The following is a 22,722-nucleotide window of genomic DNA, read 5'->3' as shown; positions in this document are numbered from 1 at the left end:
GTCTTCTTATGTTGTGTCTGCCGTGATCCACTATGGTGATTAGTCAGTCTTAGCAGGTTGATATATGGATCATAGCTAGGTGCTTGGAGGGACGAGTCTACCACGAGTCATGGCATAGATAGTTTCATCTAGTTGATAGTTATCATGAGTTGTATCTTTTATATCGGTTGTTTGTTTTAAATCACTTGTAATATAATATAAACGTTCTTTTATCGACATTTGATTATTAATATCCTCAGGCAACTGAGATGGTAATGCCCTTATCTGCTGGGGAAGGTCTTGTTAAGGCTCCTTGGTAGATGGGGGTGTTACAAAGTGGTATCAGAGCGACGATTTTGGAACCTGTAATTAATGAGCCTAATGAACGTAGAGAGTCTAATTAAATGAACCTGGTGTATGTATGTTGGGAGCCCCAGCCGATGCTTGATTTTGGGTGAGTAGGCGTCCTCATTTCAAAATCATGGCCCCAATATGCTTAAGCCAGCCACTGAGTACGGGGATATCGACTCGGGAGTTGTGTGCATGGATGTGTATGATCAATAAGTTAAAAAAATAGTTATGATTGATGGAGTCTATGGTAATGTTTAGTTCGTACAAATAGTGACAACAAACTCTGAAGGTTCGTGGATTGTTGGAAGTGTGTGTGTGTGTGTGTGTGTGTATGTGTGTGTGTGTGTGTGTGTGTATGTGTGTGTGTGTGTGTGTGTGATAAAGATGGTGAAAGTACTGATAGTTGTATGATAATGTTGGATAATGTGATGATAGTAACATGTTGTGAGTCGAGTCTTTATATGCCTTATAATTAGTATACGTTGGCAAGTAATGTTTGGGAATGCAATGGATGAATTTGTTGAGTACTTTTGTGCTATGGCATAATTAAGTTGGATATTTGGTTGTGTGGACATGGCCCATCTGCAAGCCCACTTCGAACTGTGGACATACATCGGTCTTTTGAAAGCCACGCTCGGCGGCGTAAAAATGCTTTCGACTGGATCGTTTTTAGATCGGTCGGTTTCGTCTCGGTAAGGGTATCGAAACGATTAGAGATGTTCGGAGTCGCCACCAAGCATTTGTGGGATGCCTGGAACCCGTTCGAATTCCACTTTATACCTCGGTCAAATCGAAGCACAAAGCAGCGTTTGACATAGGTACTAAAGATAAGGAAATCGTCCCTCTTTAGCATCCTATCTCTAGAATGACTCTCGTACGCCCTGGATAAGGTCGTCCACTATCCAAAGTTTGTGAGTAAGAGGTGAAGGTACGTATTGGGAAGCCCTTTAATCAGACACCCAATCCCGCTCGCGTTAGCGGCCTCTACTGATCGATCTTGGTTGGTTGAATGCAAAAGTTGATAAAACGGTTTAAATGCATGAATGCGCATCCTATAATTTAAACCTAACATGTGAGAGCTTTCTAAGTCGGTTGATTTAATCCAAGTATCAAGTATAAGATGTCGAGTTGGATTAATGATTGATTTGCATGCTAGACGGAAATTAAACATCCATTTACCATATTAGGTTTAGGGTGTATAACATGATCCATTTGTCTTAGTAAGGCATTTTGCAAGTATGATTTTGAATAATCAAATAGTCATCTGATCTGTCCTATATCCGGGCTAACCGGAGTCGGGATCGTCCTAGACTAATGCTGGAAGAGAACAGGCCCTGTACCAGACGGCTATATGAGGCGCGAGCCAGCCGGCGATACAAGGGGCCTCCTTCTGGTTTTGAAAATGAGAAACGGAGGGCCTGTTCAGGCGCGGGTTAGCCCACGGTTTATGTAATACTACGATTTTATGAGTCTCTGGGTACTCTATCGAGTGGGCCTTAATCTGTCGAGTAAGGGTAGTTTGCAGTTTAAAATAGTTTTTGACCTGTAGGGTACTCGATCGAGTAGCCTCGGTACTCGATCGAGTAGGCATCACTCGATCGAGTACGTCAGTTACTCGATCGAGTAAGTTTGTTTTACGGGGTTGTTTTGTCTGGTTTTGCTAATAACGCGAGTTTAATATAAAAGGTTTCCGTCAGTTCCTTTAATCACTTTTATCCTTTCCAAACCTTTCAAAAGAAAAAGGAGTTACGTAGTTATCTCTCGTTGCGTTGTTGGCAAATCCCCAAAGATAGGAGTGTCGGATCATCTCGTTCTTTGCATCATAGTGTTCCTTGCGTCAGGGGTAAGATCTACATTCCAATTTTATAGTATTTCGTTAAGTTTTGTTAAACCCTAATTTTGGGATTGGGGGTTTTCTATGTTTATGTTGATGTGGTAGTGATTGTATGATTATGTGTATAGGAGAAGGGTTCGTAGAGGAAAGGTTTTAAAACAGCTGCTAGATCGTCTGATGTTTGTGTTGCATTCCAGGTAGGATTTCCTACTAAGTATTAGTCCCATAATGTGATGTTGATGTGTTGTGGATGATAGAATAATATAGTAATTGTATTGTGACCGTTGTGATTGTGATTGTTTGTCTCTGGTTATCGAGATGCGTTCTCGGCTGAGTGGGGTCACTTGCGGGAGTGGCTTCACGCCCTAGTTTCGCCCTTCGTGGAACCCGCCACGGAAGGGGATGTGCACATTAATGGGACAGGGTTATCGATCGGTATGATGAGCAGGGCTTAGGTGGGAATGGCTACGGTCCCCCAGCGTGGGGTGGTCCGGTGGACGATCGGTGACGGAGATTGATTGGAGTGGGTGTGATTGTGTGTGTGACCGTTTGAGCTGCTTGTTTACTGTGTTGTTGGTTATATAAATTGTGTGATTAGTACTGACCCCGTTTAATGTTTTAATAACTGTGGTGATCCATTCAGGGGTGGTGAGTAGTTATTGAGCAGGTATGATATGACGCGTATGGGATAGCTGGGATGAGTCATCACGTGGCAGTTAGAAGTCTTCCGCTGTATTAGACGATGTTTTATAGCTTTGATATTTTTAGCAGTAGACCGTCTGAGAATCTTGTATTTCTTTTTATCAGTTTTGGAGTTGCTATGTAATCACTTTAAACATTATTTACTTTTAAGTATGTTTCGTTATTGTCTTATGATTATGATTGCCTGGGGAAACCGAGATGGTAGCACTTCCATGCCTTAAGTGGTCCTGGTAAGGCACTTGGAGTATGGGTATGTTACAAAATGGTATCAGAGCGACGATCCTGAAACCTGTAACCAATGAACCTAATGAACATAGGGAGTCAAAATAAAATAAACCCGAGGTAGAAGTTATAGAAGCTAATGCAAAGACTTGGGAGACGTCCTAAAGTCGCGAACTCACCCTACAATTTTGAACCGGTCACCGTGGGATATGAGTTGGGATTGCTATGTGTTTATCTTATGAATTGTGTATCTTTGTAGCAAAGTGTGGTATAAATCGGTGGATGATGTGATTTTTGTTATGTTGTTGGTTGAAAGCTTGTTGCATGATAGTTGGTTTACGTGTTGGTTGGAATCGTTGGAAAAGTGTATGAGAATGATGAGTAATGTGGTGGAAAAAGGAAGTAGTTCATATGTGATATGATTATAATAATTTTGTTTGTGTACTTTTATATAATGATTTCTTATACTTGTCTACTGTTGTATCATATGCGCTTGTTAGATAAAGAATGTGATTGAACTAGATGAATTGATTGGAAAAGATGAAGTGGCAATTACATGAGAATATGAATTCCTTGATTATGAACATGTTTATGTGATGAAGTGGATTTGTAATATTGTTGTGTTAGTAACATGGAAATAGGATTTGTAATGTATGGGTATGATTTGTGTTATGAAAGTTATAAAGTTAAAGCATGCGGGTAGTACATGTTTGATAAGTTGAATGTTATATGAGCATGATAGATATTATTGTTTAGTTTTGGTAGGTAGTAGCATGTGGTTATGGATGGTGGTTTTTTAAATATCGAGTCACTTTTGTTCCTCGTTGATGTTTAAGTTGTTTGGAAGTAAAATCAAATAGTTGTGTTTTTCGATTATGAAGAGGTTGTCTTTAAACTGTTACAACCTGAGATGCATAAATGATTTTAATGTGATTCCAATTGGAGGTGATAACTTGTTCTTTTATGATTCTAACGATAGGTCACACGCCCAAAACGACCAAGAAATGAGTGATTTATGACCGTTTTACGAAAACTGGACAGTGCTGAGAAATGCGTAAGGTACTCGATCGAGTGGCCCTTACTCGATCGAGTGCATCTTGGTACTCGATCGAGTACCCCCTTACTCGATCGAGTAACCCTGGTAAAATTTGTTTGACGTGCTTCTGACCTTCACCTACTAGATCGAGTAAGTCCCTTACTCGATCGAGTGGCCTGTACTCGATCTAGTGACCCCTATTTTGGGTCATATGCTTATCTTTTGAATTCATTGCATATTATGTTTAATTCAAAGTTGTTATTTTGCTTCTTTATGCATTGTTTTACATGTATGTTGGTCTTGATACGTATGTTACCCAATCTTCTGAGGTGGTGAGTGGCACCTTATGGTGAGTATGAGTTTGGTGGGAGGAGATGAGCTATATGTGGTTGTGGTAGATAGTGGGAAAAGAAAAAGGAAGATCGTTATGGCTTAATTGAGACATAGAGCATGGTTTGTGAGATGAGATGAGTGATATGTTTGTGTGTTGAGTAATGTAAAAGTAAATTAATGTAGGCAAGGGATGATGTGAGTTTATGAAACGAGAGAATGAAAAGATTGAAATGAGGGACGCAAATGGTGACAACTTGAGATGTGTGAAGAATCATGGAGGGAGGTTGTTAAGAGTCGTGTGGGTTAAGAATATACATAGTGAAAGTTTGTCTTAAAGGGGTTGAGAAGAGTAGTATATAGTGAACTTTGTGGAGACATGTCGCGAGGTGGATTTGTAGACAGTGAGTGAATTTGGGAGATTTTGTTTATTAAGAGGTGAAACTACTGTGGGATTTCCTTGGCCAATTAACGGTATGAAAGGAATTTTGATTTCTAGAGATGTACAAAGGAGATGCAATTGTCAAACAGTAAACGTTGATTCTATGGATGGATTAGTGGCAAGGGTGATTGATGGCATAATAAGAGAATATTTATGGTAAGAAAGATTGAGATGGTATCGATATGAAATAATGAGATGTGAGTTTTGGAGCAATGAGAAAGTAACCGGAACACTAAAGAGTTAGGTAGAAGTGATAAGGAGTTGAATAGTTAATTGATTTTGTCGAGTGTAAAAGAAAAGAATGAGGAGAGTAAAACTAGGAAAATGTTGACCGGAGTTATGTGATATAAAAGTAAGGAATCGTCGAGATGTATGATACTATCAAGAGTAAGTAAGTTAACAGTTATACAGAAGTTTCGGGACAACATGATTAATCATGAGTTTCGAGGAATCAAGGGAGTATGAAGTTGGTGGAGTATTTGCACGATACGAGATTTTTGGTGGAGAGTTAGATGATGATACAATTAAGGATAGTATTAGGAGGAATGTTGAGGTAATTTTTGTTGATGGATTCTATGTTCGTTATTTGGGATGTTAACCAAAGATAGGAAAGAAATCGTGATGTTTAGAGATGAGTGTAAGAGGTTTGATGTCCGGACAATGGTAGTGTTATGGTTTGTGACTAGTGGTTAAGGGTGATGGTATATTAGAAAGGTAGCAATTCTAAAGAGGTTGATTTTGTAGAGACCCGATTGAAATATAGGGTGGTAAGGAAGTATAGGATGCGATTAGATGAGGCGGGTGTTAATAGTTGAATAGTAATGGTATGGTTATACTCGGCATGAGGTGATGGTTATGCGAATGAGGGAATGTGTTATGAGGGGCATACGAGTTAAACTCAAGCGAGAGGTAACCTTTATCGAGTGGTAACTTACGTGATCAGGATTGACTAGTTGGTTGTGATTACGGGTCTATGATATGTGTAAATGTTTGTGTGAGGTTTTGACCTCACAAGGAGTGGTATGGTGTGATAATTATAAAGTTGTTATATGAATGTTTTGTAATTATGTTGGGTACGGTATACTATGTAATGAGGTTTAAAAACGCAACAATTTGATTGATCTTGCATGACTGGTTATACTTGTATGTATTCATGATATATGTTATTCCATGATATGGTAGGGGGATGATATTCATGAGGTTATTATCTGTTTAATTCATATAATATGTTGCATTGTGATTTAGTAAAGTGGATTTGAGTAAGTTTTTCTTGTCCGAGAAGTTATGTTGAGTCAGTGTTTATGGGATTGTGTCTTTTGTGATGTATATCGGTGTGGTTGTGGTGCCTCGGGTGGTGATCCGGGCACGGTACTTAGTGTCGTGATGCGGGTATTTTCGCACTGCGGTGTGCCTGTTGGTGGCAGTGTTGCGATGCCGTCACCGGTTGTGGTGGAGTAGGCGAGATGATTATGATGCGAGTTTTCGAAAGTACATACCAGTTAAACATAGATTATTGTTTTGTTTGCTGCTATTCCTTGTGAGTTTTGGTTGAACGTGTAGACTGTTGTTTTGTTTGTTGATGTTTCTTACCAGTTTCAGCTTAGGTATGAGGGTAGAGTATGGTATGAAAGAGAGTTGTATATGTTTTCGTTGTTGTCAGAAGTTGTTACAGAACCTTTGATTTTGTTCTAGATAAGGCTTTAGTAGATATGGTAATGGCAAGTGAGTCGTAGAACATGTGTGGTAATTACCTGAAAGATGCAGGTGGTTCATAATCCTTTGTTGAGACAGTGAGTGTAGGGTGTTGGGGGAATTAGTGTCATGTTAAGTTATGTATGAGTTTTGTGGTAATGAAAGAAAAGAACTTAAGGAGCTAGTATGAGTGTACGTAACAAGTGTGGATCGTGAGTTATGCTTTTGACGAAGGGAGTTTTATATAGTTTATATAGAGAGGTATGTCATGTTGCGGTAATGTGGAAAAGTTGAAGTTTTGGGTTAAGCTAAAGATTTTGAGGTATAGGTTAGGTGGTGTGACAAGTGAATTGAAGTATGAGAATTGTTTAAGTAAGAGAGCCTTGGATATATGCATGACGAGTGTTTAGAGTATTGGTGGTTATCTATGACATGTGATGGTGATGGGAATAATGAGAAGATATAAATAAGGATATAGTATTAGTGAGTTACGAGGACGTAACATTTATCTTAACACTACTACAAATCCAGGCAACTACAACGCCCCTTTAACAACGATTATTCACGAAAATCACAATAGACGTTGTAGAATGTATGGCGCGAATTTTACTAAAATCAATTACAACGGGTATGGTTATAAAAACCGTTGTTATTAGTTTTAACAACGGGTCACACATGCACAACCGTTGTTAATAATTTGGCGCAAAATTGGCGCAAAGTTAGTGAAAAGTAATCACAACGGTTATTTTTGAAACTCGTTGTTAAAACTTATTTAACAACGGGTGTTTTTTACAACCGTTGTTAAAACATATTTCACAACGGTTGTTGTTTAATAACCGTTGTCAATACCTTCCATACTATAAACCACACAAACAGAAATCTGCTGCAGCCACAAAACACAACCCTTAATACACAAACACAAACACAGCAGACAAACAAACACAAAACACACACTCTCTTTCTCTCTTTCTCTCTTTCTCTCTTTCTCTCTTTCTCATCGTCGCTTTATCTTCTCGCCGTCACTGTTGATTTCATCGTCTATTACGTTCTGTATTTATCAGGTAAATCTCGCCGTCACTGTTAGTTTCATCGTCATTATTTTCTTTTTCTATTTATTTCTTTTGCATGTATGTGTTTTTATCGACCATTATGTTATTTGTTTAAGTATTGTTCGCATAATTAGTTAGTAAAACAATGAAGAAGCAAGATGAAGAAGTAAGATAAACATAATTAATATATATATATATTTATAAATACATAAATTAAAAAAAAATTACATATGTAAAAATGCAATTCTTATATTTTCATAGAGGATCTTATTCTGCTCTATCGTATCCGTCCTCTCCTCCTTGGCTATTTGAAGGTTCCGTTCAGCATTGCTATATTGTCATATAGCCGCAATCTTTCTTCTTTGCTCCGTCAAGCCATCTTCTTTGGCGTGCTTCGGTGCGGATCGAGCATCCGCAAGGTAGCTACTGAAACTTTCCTCAATATGGAGGAACCGGCGGATGAAGTTGTTGTTGTTCTCGATCATGGTAAGAGTCTTAAGGATGAAATCATTCATTTTGTTGGAGTTTTTTGAGTTTGTTTTGAAAGATTAAGTAGAGTTTGTTTTAGCAGTTAGGGTTTGGAGATGAATATATTGAGATAATGGAAATGTTAGTTGAGATAATGCAATGTATTTATACTAAGCAATGTGTGGGTTGAGTTGCTTTTTAATTAATATATATGTTAGGAAGTTGTGCCATAATCATCATCATATCTCTCAATAATGCTGCTTCAAATCTTATTACTAACCCTTCTCATTCCATATTATCCGTTCATATGTACAGTGATGTCAGTAATAATGCATACACCGGAATTCTAACGGGCCGTAATTATGCATGCATCTAGTAATATTTAATTTAATTTTTTTTTTTTTTAAGAACAAACAACAACGGTTATTTACAAACAACCCGTTGTCTTTAGTTATAACAACGGTTTTGTATATTAAAACCCGTTGTTATAACTTCCCCCCCAAAATTGGGTCACACTTTCCACAACGGGTTTTTATACATAAAACCGTGGTTAATAGTTTTAACAACGGTTTCCTTAAGTAAACCAACCGTTGTTAAAACCTTCTACAACGTCCGCTTTAACAACGTCCGCTTTTTTATATAACAACGGTTTTTGACCGTTGTTATAGCCTGTATCTGTAGTAGTGTAAGAGGAGTAGGATGCGATAAAAGAGATTTTGATGGTTGTGCATATGGTAGTATATTCGCAGTAGAGTGTTGATGTAGCATTAAGAATGAAGTTGTATATTTTGTGGTTGATGTTGTTAAAAGGCCATGGCCGTGCTTGTAGTAGTGGATGTTTAGGAGTGAGAGAATATTTCACTAGTGTTGACAGTTGGATGATGAGGTTATGAGTGTGAGTAAACTTCGAGGACGAAGTTCTTTTTAAGGGTGGTAGAATGTTACATTCCGTTTGATGTCTATGAGTGTCTTGATATTGGATTTGGTTGTGGATAATATATTATGGAGCTAGCAGCGTTAGAGGATGGTAGTTGGTAGTGTATGGAGTTAGTGTAGGGAGAGTTTATGGTGTAGTTGATACGACATAGTGAGCGATGTGGGTGTGGGAAATAAATCTGTATACTTCCCTTAAACTAGAAGGATTAAATTTTTTTTTTTGGTAAAATGTGAGAGTATATTATATATAAAAATATGGAGTCAATTACATACTAGCAGGGCAAAGCACTTCAAAACTAAGTAAATTTTAAATTGCCTAACCAATCTAGCTCATGTGTAGTCATTCGACTCTTGTCTCTTTCCCTTATTCTCTTCCTCATGTCTTCACTGATCCATTGAGCCACGCACAGAGGCCTCATCTGAACCTGCTCCACTCTACACTTGTTCCTTTGCTGCCATACCTGATACAAAGTGCTCAAAACCAAAGCAACCTTCACCTCTCGCTGAATTTTCAAGCCAAAATTATGAACACACCAATGCAAAATGTCATCCTCAGGGAGCTTTAAACCAGTAGAGTCCATCACAGCCTGTAGGATTCTCCTACTGTAGTCACACACGAAAAATAAATGCTGCTGCGTCTCTTCTGCTAACCCACAAAGGACACATTGTCCATCAACATCCATCCCAAATCTCATAAGTCTGCTATTTGTATGCAACGAATTGTGAGCAATAAGCCATCCCAGGAACCGATGCTTAGGTAAGCTCCAGTTATCCCAAATAGCTTTAGACCACTCCACTGTGGGTTGTGTCCCTCTGAGCCACTCATAACAGCCAGCCGGAGTGTACCCTGAGGGTTGCACCTGCCATATCCCTTGCAAATACCCAGCTGCTAGTCTCTGCTTCACTCTGCATATCCTCCTCCACACCCAACTGGAGTTGCTTGTTGGAGTGTATTCCTGCCATTCCCTCCCCTTCAGATAGTTAGCTTTCACCCAATTCACCCATAAGGACTCCTTGTTTGTAGCTACCCAATCCACAAGTCTTCCAACCATAGCTATATTCCATAGTTCCTGATTTTTAAGCCCCAATCCCCCTTCTTGCTTTGGTCTGCAAATTGTATCCCAAGCAACTAAAGGAGAGCGCCTATAATCTGCACTGCCATCCCATAAAAAGTTCCTGCAAATGGCTTCTATTCTCAAAATGACTTCTTTAGGGAGAACAAAAACAGAAGCCCAATATGAATGCAACGTGTTCAATACATGTTTAACCAGGGTTAGCCTTCCAGCATACGAAAACTTCCTTGCACCATAACTGTGTATTCTATTGCAAATCTTGTCCACCAAGCATTCACAATCCTTCTTCTTAAGCCTAGTAGTCTGAATGGGCATCCCTAGGTACGTGAAAGGAAACTTGCCCTCCTTAAAGCCAGACACACTCAGGAATTCATTCTTGAGATCTTCATGCACTCAATTAAATTAGACATTTGACTTACTTGGACTCACTTTAAGCCCTGAAGCTTTTGAGAAAGAGGAGAATGATTTCAGCATAAGCATCATTGATTCAGCATCCCCATGACTGAACATAAAAACATCATCTGCAAACATTAAATTTATGACTCTCAGCTGCTTGCATAAAGGATGGAACTTGAACTGGTATTTGGCTGCAGCATACATAAGCATTCTGGTCAAGTAGTCCATGCACAGTGTGAATATTAGAGGAGATAATGGGTCTCCTTGCCTCAACCCTCTCTTGGCAGGGAAATACCCAAAATTTTCTCCATTAAGAGCCAAAGAAATAGAGGGTGTTATAATACACATCATGATTTTACTCTTAAAGCTCTCAGGAAACTCCAACAAGTTCAACAGCTGATCTACAAAGCTCCATTCAACAGTGTCATACACCTTCTGCAAATCAATCTTTAACATGCATCTAGGGGTCACAGATGGTCTCTCATACAGTCTGATTAGATCCTGGCAGATTAGAATGTTTTCCTGAATGCTCCTTTCCTGTATGAATGCACCTTGATTAGTGTGAACAATATCAGGCAGAACAAAAGCTAGTCTAGAGCACAGCAGCTTGGAGATGACTTTGTAAACCACATTGCAACAAGCAATGGGACGGAATTGAGTTACATCTTTAGGCCTGTCACATTTAGGAATGAGCGTCAGAGTTGTAGCATTAAACTGTCTCAGCATCTTCCCTTTCATAAAGAAATCTCTTACAGCAGCCACCACCTCTTTGCCAATTACTCCCCATGCATCCTTGAAGAAACCACTAGTGTAGCCATCAGGGCCAGGGGCCTTGATGTTAGGAATGCTAAACATAGCTTCTTTTATTTCTTCTCCTGTAACAGGTCTAAGCAGTTGGGCATGATGCTCACTGGTGCACTTCTTACCCTGACTTATAATTCTCCTATGAACCAGTTTAGTAGCCTGACTAGTCCCCAACAACTGCTCATAGTAGTCCAGGAATGCTGATTGTACCTGATCACTCGTATCACAAGTCTTCCCATTCATATCCTCAATCACAAAGATCTTATTCCTATTCCTCCTCTTCTTAATAATGCTATGGAAATAAGATGTATTTGCATCACCATCCTTAAGCCATTCACCTTTGGCTTTCTGGTACAAGAAGCTATCCCTTGCACTCTGCAACTCCTTAAGCTTTTTACTTGCCTCACACTCCTGATGTATCAAGCTCACATCAGACGGATCAACACCCAATTGAACTTGCATCTCCTCAACCTGCTTCTCCAGGATACTAGTTGCCTTCTCAATGTCACTGAATCCCTCCCTATTCAGTCTCTTTAACCCTGGCTTAAGGTTCTTAAGATTTTTGGCCAGTTTAAAATGGGGAGTCTCATCAATATTATAATCCCACAGCTCATTCACTAGGGGAAGGAACTCCTTGGATTTTCCCCACATGTTGAAGTATTTAAAGCTTCTAGTGCCCTGCACTACCTTAGTACTCTTCACTATACAAGGTGTATGATCCATCATCCCCTCAGGCAAAAAGTTAGCATACATATCAGGCAAGCTATCACACCAAGCCTTGTTAACCAGAAACCTATCCAATCTGCTGTAAATCCTCTCCTCAGGCTGTTGTTTATTGTTCCAAGTGAAAAAAGACCCTACGGCAGTAATGTCAATAACTTCACACTCAGCAACACACTTCCTGAAAGGCTCCATCTCAGCCAAAGAAGTAGCCCCTCCAAACCTCTCATTAGCAGCAAGCACACAATTGAAGTCTCCAGCAATGGCCCAAGGTCCTACTATCTGCTGTGCAATCTTTCTCAAATGATCCCACAAGGGAGCCCTCTCATTTATTCCATTGAAGGCATATACCATAGTCAAGAAGAAAACACTCCTAGACATCAAAGCATCCACCTTCTTATGTATAAATTGAGCATTGTATTCAAGCACATGCACCCTAAACATCCCAGGCTTCCAAAGAATCCAAATTCGTCCACCACTATGATAACCATTATTAGTAGTAATGCTCCAACCATTATTAAAACTATTTACAGCTTTATTGAAAGCTTTATTCTTAATTTTAGTCTCCAGCAAACCAAATAATCCTATATCTTTATTCTGTAAAAACTGACTAATATGCTTCTGTTTACCTACTCTATTCATGCCCCCCACATTCCAAAACCCTAAACTATCCATTGGAAAAAATATGTGAGGGGGAAGTACCTTGAGCTAACACAATCTTCTTAGTTGGGGACACCAGTGTCTCCTTATAAGAAAAAGCTCCAAAGTTTTCTGTGCTATAACCACCACCACTCCTTTTCTGTCTATGCATCTTGAACAGTCTCTTTGAAGGCGTAATGAAGCCTCCTGCTTCCCTAGAAGCTGGTTTAGGTGACTGCACTGTCTGAACACCAGTCTGTATGGGAGCTGCTTCCACAGCTGGCTTTGGCATCACAGGCTTCCAGACTCTCTTAATGTGTTGAACCCCTTGCTTCTTGTGGTCACCTCGCTTACAATGCTCCTGTTCATGTCCCATACCCTTACACTTGATGCACCTAATCGGTTTCCATTCATACTCCACTTCCACCCCAATCACAGTTCCCTTCTTATCTTTGAATTCAACTTTCCCAGGCAACTTTTGATCCACCTCCATTTCTACCATCACCCTGGCATAACCCAACCTCGTTCTCTCCTCTGTGGCACCATCACTCTTGACATACTTGCCTACTAGACTTGCAATTTTAGGTAAGCCCTTCCCCCAGAATTTCAGAGGAAGGCTATGTAGTCTGATCCAGGCTGGTACTGATTTCACATCATCTTTTTTCATCTCCAAATCTTTCACCCACTCCTTGACAATCAATGGCTTGTTGTTAAACATGTATTAACCTGATTGTAACACCTTATGCTTCATTTCCATTGTCTTGAACCTTACTAAAAAGATCCCATTATGCATAAAAGAAATCTTATCAATATTGAACTTCGTCCATATACGCCTGATAAAACCCTCTATGATCTCCCATGGAGGGTTAGCACCGAGAATAAAACATACCACGGCTTGACTCCAGTACTCAACCTCCTCCACTACATCTTCTTCCTCTAACTGTAATATTTCAGTCTCCTCTGTCCGTGGACTTTGCTCATCATCCATACTCTTCTTTGTTTCCAACCTCTCTTCATCCTCAATTCTCTCCTGCGTCTCAGACACTATAGTCTCCTCATCATCATCCTCTTCTCTTTCAGACTCTTCTTCATCCTCATTTTCAATAACTAGTTCAGGGATACCAATCAGTTCATTCATATTTTTGGTCTTCTCCCCCTCAACACCATCAACAGATGGTCCATGACAATTTTCATTAGGGTTTTGGTTCAGTTCCAACTCTTCTCCATTCGTGTTATTCTCTTCCGTCTCTTGAACGTGCAAACCGAGGACGTATCGATCGTGATGCAGGGATGCTCCGTCCTCTTAAAGTCATCTCCCTTTGTCTTTGTAGATTTGACTTCCTTGCCATGAGCATGGGACTCAAACTCAAAACCTACGTAGCTTCTTCAGTCGTCGCTCATCTCTTTCTCTCTAGGGTTTTGTTTAATATCACACAACAATAATAAATTAACTAGAAGGATTATAACGATATAATAAAGATGATCTAAGGTCATAAAATAAAATACATAAACAAAAGTAAAAGGATTTAGAAATAACCTCAGGTCCTAGCAAAATTGGCCTAAGAACAATATCAAAATTGATATTTGCCTATTAGTTGCACCCAAGACGATCTGAGATATGCCCTTTGATTATGCTAGAAATCAATCTAAAATTTTCTGTAAAATTTTATTGTCTTTGTATTCTTGTGATGAGAAAGAGGAGGCTAGGTCAAGAAAAAGCATTAGGGTAGAAATAATTCTCCCCCTTTCTTTTATATAGACCGAATTACCAAATTAATTAGGAAAGATATTACTCTCCTAATGTTCGGCCAATGTTGACCGAATTAAGGAATAAAATTTCCTTATTTTTGGTCTTTCCAAAAATATATAATATGTGTTGAATTGTCATCTAGTGAGGATCGAACCCATGACCTCTTGGTATGTGTACCCTCACTATTACCACTATGACACATTCAACTTGTTGATATTAAATACAACTTATTATATTTAGTTACGAATTAACAGATTAATTCGTCCCAAACTATCCTTATATATATTTAATTAAATATAACTTATTATAGTTAATTTACGAATTGACAGTTAATTCGTCTAATCTTAATATATTTAATTTTCACTAAATAATTATCTCATCAACACATTGACCAACTTTTTAGTCATTTTGGGCATCAATGTAATTATATTTATATAACCACATTTCTCAAACACGTCCTATAGGTGTGACCTTTAGGGACCAATTGATCACCGCCATCTGTATGATAATAACGTCAAACTTTCTAGCAAGCCAACCGTTATTAGGTAAACGTTAATAAACTGATTAAATATACGAAGTATACCCTTGTGAACCTGTAAGAGATTTACAAATGTTATCACACTAATTTGTGGAGGACACAAACTCCAACAAACTCCCACTTGTCCTCACAAGTGTATGTGCGATAACCGATTCTCTTATCCTTTAAAATTTCTCCCACTCAATGTAAAACAATTTGCAAATCCGAATTCACAAAGGTCGTATTTTACAAGCGATCACTATCAAGAGTGGTTTTCCCGACTAGAGAGTAACTTAAATGATAAACGAATCAACATTCGAGCATGGCCATGCATTTCAGTTACAACTCCTTGAGTGGCCCTGAGAAATAACTATACCTGATAAGGGATGGATATTTTCCTCAACTCAAATCCTGCAGACGTAAGCACAGTATGAAATGACCCAGAAAAAATCTACTTAGCCCCAGTTACGGTAGACCGTGAGAAAGAAACAAAAGTCACCCAAAGACTGCCTTAAACTCAAGAGACAGTTGATAGTCAAAAGAATCGACTCTAGGTACACAATGGATGTCCTATCCATGACCTGGCACCGAATGTTATAAAACATTTAGGACTCCATTACGTTGTCACAAAAACTTGTCCTACGAGGTATCGTCATAATCTCGTATCTGTGATCGATTAGTCAACCGTTTAACTTATGGCTCGTTGAACCCACCATCAATCGACTGCACAATATAATAGCCGGAGTTATCAGCTCACATTGGCGATTACGAACCAAAACAAATATAATGTAATTCAGTTCACTTTGTGGCGTTCAATGTTGTCAGTACAATCCACATGAAAAACAAAATAATATATATATAAAACGATGAAGTTATAAATAATATATGAAAAAGATAATGTATCAAATCCATAATCATGTACTATAACTTAGGAACATATTTAATTCCCATGGAATTAACATGCCCTACATGCTTAGCATAATTCAACGGTTTAGTGAGGGGATCTGCGATGTTATCATCCGTCGCAATCTTATCAATCACTATCTCTTCTTGCTCCACGTAATCACAGATCAGGTGAGCCTTCCGAAGTACATGTCTAGATTTGTTGCTAGACTTTGGCTCCTTAGCCTGGAAGATGGCACCTCTATTGTCACAATAGATGGTGATCGGGTCATTCGAACAAGGAAATACTGATAGCCCTTGTAAGAATTAACGCATCCATATCGCTTCCTTTGCTGCCTCCGAAGCGGCATAGTGCTCGGATTCAGTAGTAGAATCTGCTACAACACTCTGTTTGGAACTCTTCCAGCTGACCGCAGCACCATTAAGAGTGAAGACGAACCCGGACTGAGATTTTGAATCATCTCGATCCGTTTGGAAGCTAGCATCTGCGTAACCGGTTGCGCATCGCTTAGTATCGCCTCCATAAGTCAATACCCAATCCTTAGTCCTCCGTAGGTACTTGAGGATATTTTTGACTGCTATCTAGTGTGTTTCACATGGAGTCTTTTGGTACCGACTCGTCATACTCAATGCATATGCCACGTCTGGACGTGTGCATATCATGGCATACATGATCGATCCTATTGCAGATGCATAAGGAACACGGCTCATTCGTTCAACCCCTTCAGGCGTCGTGGGTGACTGAGACTTGCTCAACTGCATCCCAGTCGTCATAGGAAGGTTCCCCTTCTTGGAGTTGGTCATGCTGAACCTCTCAAGAACCTTATCCAAATAAGACTCCTGACTAAGTGATAACGTCCGTCGTGATCTATCTCGGTAGATACGGATTCCCAAAATACGCTGTGCCTTACTCAGATCTTTCATCTGGAAATGGTTCTTCAACCATTCTTTAACCGAAGATAGGAGAGGAATGTCATTCCCAATCAAGAGTATGTCATCGACATACAATATCAAGAATACAATCTTGCTCCCACTCGACTTGATATATAGGCATGGTTCTTCGACCGATCGATTGAAACCATACTCTTTTATCACTTGGTCGAAACGATGATTCCAACTCCGAGAAGCTTGCTTAAGTCCATAAATTGAACGCTTAAGCTTGCATACCTTCTTAGGATGTTTAGGATCTATGAAACCTTCGGGTTGCACCATGTACAACTCTTCCTCCAAATAACCGTTTAAGAAGACGGTTTTCACATCCATTTGCCAAATCTCATAATCATGAAATGCGGCAATCGCTAAGATTATCCGAATGGAATGTAGCATGACTACAGGTGCAAAAATCTCATCATAATGCAATCCTTGCACTTGAGTGAAACCTTTTGCCACAAGTCGTGCCTTATAGATATCTGGTTGCGCGTCTACAGAACGCTTTATTTTGTAAAGCCATTTGCACTGTAGAGGTTTTACCTTATTAGGTAAATCAACTAGATCCCATACGTTATTCTCACACATGGAGTCCATCTCGGATTGCATGACTTCGAGCCATAGCTTTGAGTCAGAACAGGCCATAACACCTTTATAGGTTGCGGGTTCATTAATTTCTAGAAGTAAAACATCATTCTCCTCGACCATACCAATGTATCTGTACGGAGGATGAGAGTCTCTACCCGACCTCCTAGGTTCCTCAGGAATATTAACCGTATCATCAGTTGGAGGTACAGCTTCCTCCATCTCTTCCTCGGTTGTTGGTTCTGGAATCTCCGACAGCTCGAAGGTTATATTACTCGACTTGTTCTCGAGAAATTCTTTCTCTAAGAACGTCGCACTAGCCGCAACAAATACTCGATGTTCGGTAGGCGAATAGAAGTAATGAACAAATGTTCCTTTTGGATAACCTATAAAGTATGTCTTGACCGATCGCGGGCCGAGCTTATCCTCGTGTCTCCACTTGACATAAGCCTCGCAGCCCCAAACCCGAATAAAGGACAAGTTAGGTACCGTTCCCTTCCACATTTCATATGGAGTCTTGTCGATAGCTTTAGACGGACTTCGGTTAAGTATAAGAGCAGCTGACAAAAGAGCATAACCCCATAATGAATCAGGCACTACGGTGTGACTCATCATGGATCGAACCATATCAAGTAAGGTTCGATTTCTCCGTTCGAACACACCATTTAATTGAGGTGTTCCATGTGGAGTTAACTGTAGAGCGATTCCACAGTCTTTCAGGTGTTGATCAAACTCATTTGAAAGATATTCGCCACCACGATCTGAACGGAGTGCTTTAATCTTTCTACCCAGTTGGTTCTGTACCCTATTCTGCTATTCCTTGAATTTCTCAAAGGACTCACTTTTATGCTTCATTAAGTAGACATATCCGTATCTACTCAAATCGTTCGTGAAAGTGATAAAATATCTATAGCCATCTCTAGCGGTAATTGACATAGGTCCACATACGTCTGTATTTATGAGTCCTAATAGGTCACTAGCGCGCATTCCAACACCTTTGAAGGAAATTTGAGTCATCTTGCTAATGAGACATGATTCACACGTGCCATATGCAGAAAATCCGAATGAGGGAATAGTCCCATTATCGACGAGTTTCTTTACGCGTTTCTCATTTATGTGTCCCATTCGACAATGCCATAGATAGGTTTGATCTTTGTCATCAACCTTTAATTTCTTATTATTCATGTGTAATACTTCCGTGGTTTGATCTAAGATATAAATTCCATTCATGGAAACTGCTTTGCCATAAATCATTTCATTAAAAGAGAAAATACAACTATTATCCTTTATTGAAAATGTAAAACCGTCGTTAGCAAGTACGGAAACAGAAATAATGTTCTTAGATAAACTGGGTACATAGTAACAGTTATTTAAAGATAACTCAAAACCACTAGGGAGTTGGATTACATATGTTCCCTTCGAGGTGACTACTCGTGCTCCATTCCCGACTCGCAGGTCCACATCACCTTTTTCGAGATGTATGATGTTCTTTAGGCCCTGCAAATGATTACACAGATGAGAACCACAACCAGTATCTAGTACCCAAGTTCCGAAACTTGCATGGTTATTCTCAATCATATGAATAAAAGATGACATACCAACAGAACGACGGCCGCCTTGATGTCCTCACGGTAGACGGGACAGTTCCTCCTCCAATGTCCAGTCTTGTGACAATGGTGGCACTCTATGTCACCGCCCTTGCTCTTTGTCTTGCCCTGTGAGCCACTAGTCTCACCAGGCGCACTCTTACCGTTTCCTGGCTTCTTAAACTTTGGCTTACCTACAGCTAGGTCACCATGAGCCTTGCCCTTACCTTTACTCTTGTTGTGAATCGTGAGAACATCCTACTTCATGCTCCCACTCAATTTCATATCCTTCTCGGTCTGTACGAGAAGGGAGTGTAGCTCATGAGGACTATTTTTCAAGTCATTCATGTAGTAGTTCGCCCTGAAAAGGGCAAAACCATCGTGAAGAGAATGAAGCATTCGGTCAATGACAATGCTCTCACTGATTCTACAATTCAGTGACTCCAGTTTCTCGACATTCTCAATCATGTGAAGAATGTGTGGGCTAACCGGTTGGCCCTTCTGGAGTTTCGCATCAAAGAAGCGACAGGTATGCTCATATGTGATGATTCTCGGTGCCTTTGAGAACTCATTAGTGAGCGTGGTGAAAATCTTGTTTGCACCTTGGGCAATGAAGCGTCTCTGCAAATTGGTTTCCATTGCAAAGATGAGTACGTTCTTTATCGCACCCGCTTCCATAACGAAATCACTATAAGCGAGTGACTCGTTGGCTCCTGCATTTGGGCCTGGGTTGACCAAAGTATTGGCTCGATTAAATACCCGAGCCGACCGTCAAGCAATGGCGGCATTCCGTAGTGCCGCCTCCCGATCCGCAAAGTTGGACCCATCATTCTTGATCGCGTGGACTGATTCATTTGGTCCATGAATACTTTTAGCCAGTATGAACGATCTAGTGTGGCACTAGGCATTGGGATTGCGTTATTTCCAGCCATTTGTTGTAACAGTATTATTGATAATTAGCGTGTTCTACACTGCGAAAGAAGAATAAAATAATAAGCATGCATCGTTTTTATTTTAAGTCTAATGAACTAATGTCATAACGCGAAGACTCAAAAACATTTATACAATTGACCTCCCTCAAGAATTATATAAATGACCCCAAAACTCAATTCTCTGTAAATTGATAAGCTAACCTGTTAGCTAATTCTACCGTTAGAATTCCTGGTCGATAAATTTCTGTAAATTCTATCTTTAGTCCATCATAATCACGAGAAACTCTTCGGACTATGATGTTGAGGTAAACTAAGTCAACACAACTACTTACCCAACGTAGAAGGGGTCATATTAGGCCTACCGACGAAGAAGGGACTCATAAATGTTTGCCCTTATAAAGACTAATCTCAATTTCCGTTTTTAGAGGAAGATCCCATCAACTATTTTTAATTCATTTTAAGTGAACTATAATCTAGCATGCGAGAATGATTTAAACTAAAGTGATGGCTTATAGACTGTGACATCTGCATGTCCATGAAAACTAACATACAACTATATGAGTCAATTTTCATGCATTGTAGTAGTAGGTGGTTTGGTTTTAGGCGGAATATGATGTAATTACTAGCATGTGAATGAAAAACAATAAAATGAAAAACGTAAAAAAACAGTAAAAGTCCTAGTGTGGCCTATCCTATCAAAATGAACAATAAATACAAGTTTGGAATCCATCCTTGGACCCGAGAAGCTTGTCTTGATGTTCCATCTTGATCCATGTAGCGGGAGTGAGCTTGAATCTTCATCTTTTTAGTCTTCTTTGAAATTACAATAAATAAAATTCATAATTGACCTATTAATTACATTCTAATTTCAAAAACCCAAAACTAAAATAAAGGAGATTCGAGATCTCATAATTACATAAAAATCATGTTTCCTTCATTACGAAAACATGATTGACTAAGGCCACACTAAGTATTACATAATACAACTGATTGCAAAAATTAAATACGTAAATAAAATTCATTCATTCGATTCATTCAACAAAAATAAAAGCATTAACTAAAATAAATTAAACATAGCTTCCTGGAACACGCCAAAGTATAGCTTCCTGGGGTGGATATGGGCTCATGATGCTCTGAAAACAAAAAATAAGCTTCTGCAATTTGGTGTTACTGATGATGCAGATTGTATGCTGTGTGGGCTAGGTATCGAAACTCAGGAGCACTTGTTTTTTGACTGTCCTTATAGCAGAAGAGTTCTCCATGCTTTAAATCAGGTGATGGGAGGAATTCTAGCTACTCATGATATCCTGGAAAGGTGTATGCAGCATTCTGGTTCTCAAGTCCAGAAAAGAGTTTTGTATGCTTTGCTTGTGTGTCTGGTATATCAGCTATGACAGCAAAGGAATAGATGCAGGGTGGATATGCAGGTGCTCAGACCTGATAAACTTAGCTCTCTGATTATGCAGAAAACTAGAGCTAGAATAAGGAGTAGGGACTTATCAATGGTGAAACAAGATGATGTTGATTGGTTACATAGCATGACTCTTTTGTAATAATCTATATGACTCTTGTACTATGATATCCTTTTATTAATATACACTTACATTTTACCAAAAAAAAACAAAAAATAAATAAATTAAACATACATAATACAATACATTAATTATGTTGATTAATTTATCCAAACCACCTATTTAAATTAAATTAAGTGACAATTCCGCAATTTAATCACATTAATTCATACTTAATCCATATTAAACTTGTAATATGAATTCTATCCGTCAAAATTTTAAACTGCTTTAAAATAACTCGGTATCATTAAATTGTGAACCGATTCACAATAACTAATTGGCCAAAATAAAAATAAAAAACAAAATCCAATTTTTTTAAATTGGTCACGGCAAAAAAAAAAAAAAACAGAATTTTTTTTTTTTTTTTTTTCATATATTTTTCAGCTGCACGGCTGAATATTTTAAAAAAAAAACCTTTTTCCTATTTTAATTTGGTAAATAAGAAAAACAAGAAAAACATTCCATAATTTTTTTTCGGCAAAAAAAGGCAAATAAAAAAATTTCCTATTTTTTTTTCTCTCTCGGTTTACAAAAAAAAAAAACAAAACAACTTTTTTTTTTTATACGGTAAACCCTAAAAAACGCCCTTGCTCTTTTTTTTTTTTTCCTTTTGCGACACTTATGCCCTAATTCAAAGATATGATGAAAGAGTTTAAGTTGCTATTAGGACATGATTTAGCAAATACATTAACAAACATGATTAATCGTATATGCTAAAACTATATAGCAAAAACGAATTCTTATATCAATGACATGATGATACTATATGTAATTTAACTTAATCTGCATTAAATCAAAATCTACCAAATTCTTCATATGATAATTTTAACCGATTAAAACAATGATATGATCTATAGAAATTGGTTATATATCATCAAACAAAAGAAAAAACGAAAGAAGGAGAAAGAAAAAAAAAACAGGCCGAAACATAGACCTCGGCCAAAAAAAAATCAAGCCGAAAATAAACGAAACCCTAATTTTTTTTCGAAAATCAGGTTATTGTTTACAAACAATTTTTATGAAAATCATCAAGATTAAAATCGTAGCCTAGTGCTCTGATACCACTTGTGGGAAATAAATCTGTATACTTCCCTTAAACTAGAAGGATTATAACGATTTAATAAAGATGATCTAAGGTCATAAAATAAAATACATAAACAAAAGTAAAAGGATTTAGAATTAACCTCAGGTCCTAGCAAAATTGGCCTAAGAACAATATCAAAATTGATATTCGCCTATTAGTTGCACCCAAGACGATCTGAGATATGCCCTTTGATT

This window comes from Silene latifolia, chromosome 2 (assembly GCF_048544455.1).
Source record: "Silene latifolia isolate original U9 population chromosome 2, ASM4854445v1, whole genome shotgun sequence".
Taxonomy (NCBI): Eukaryota; Viridiplantae; Streptophyta; class Magnoliopsida; order Caryophyllales; family Caryophyllaceae; genus Silene; species Silene latifolia.
The sequence above is the reverse complement of the archived record's forward strand: the minus strand, read 5'-3'. Positions refer to the sequence as shown.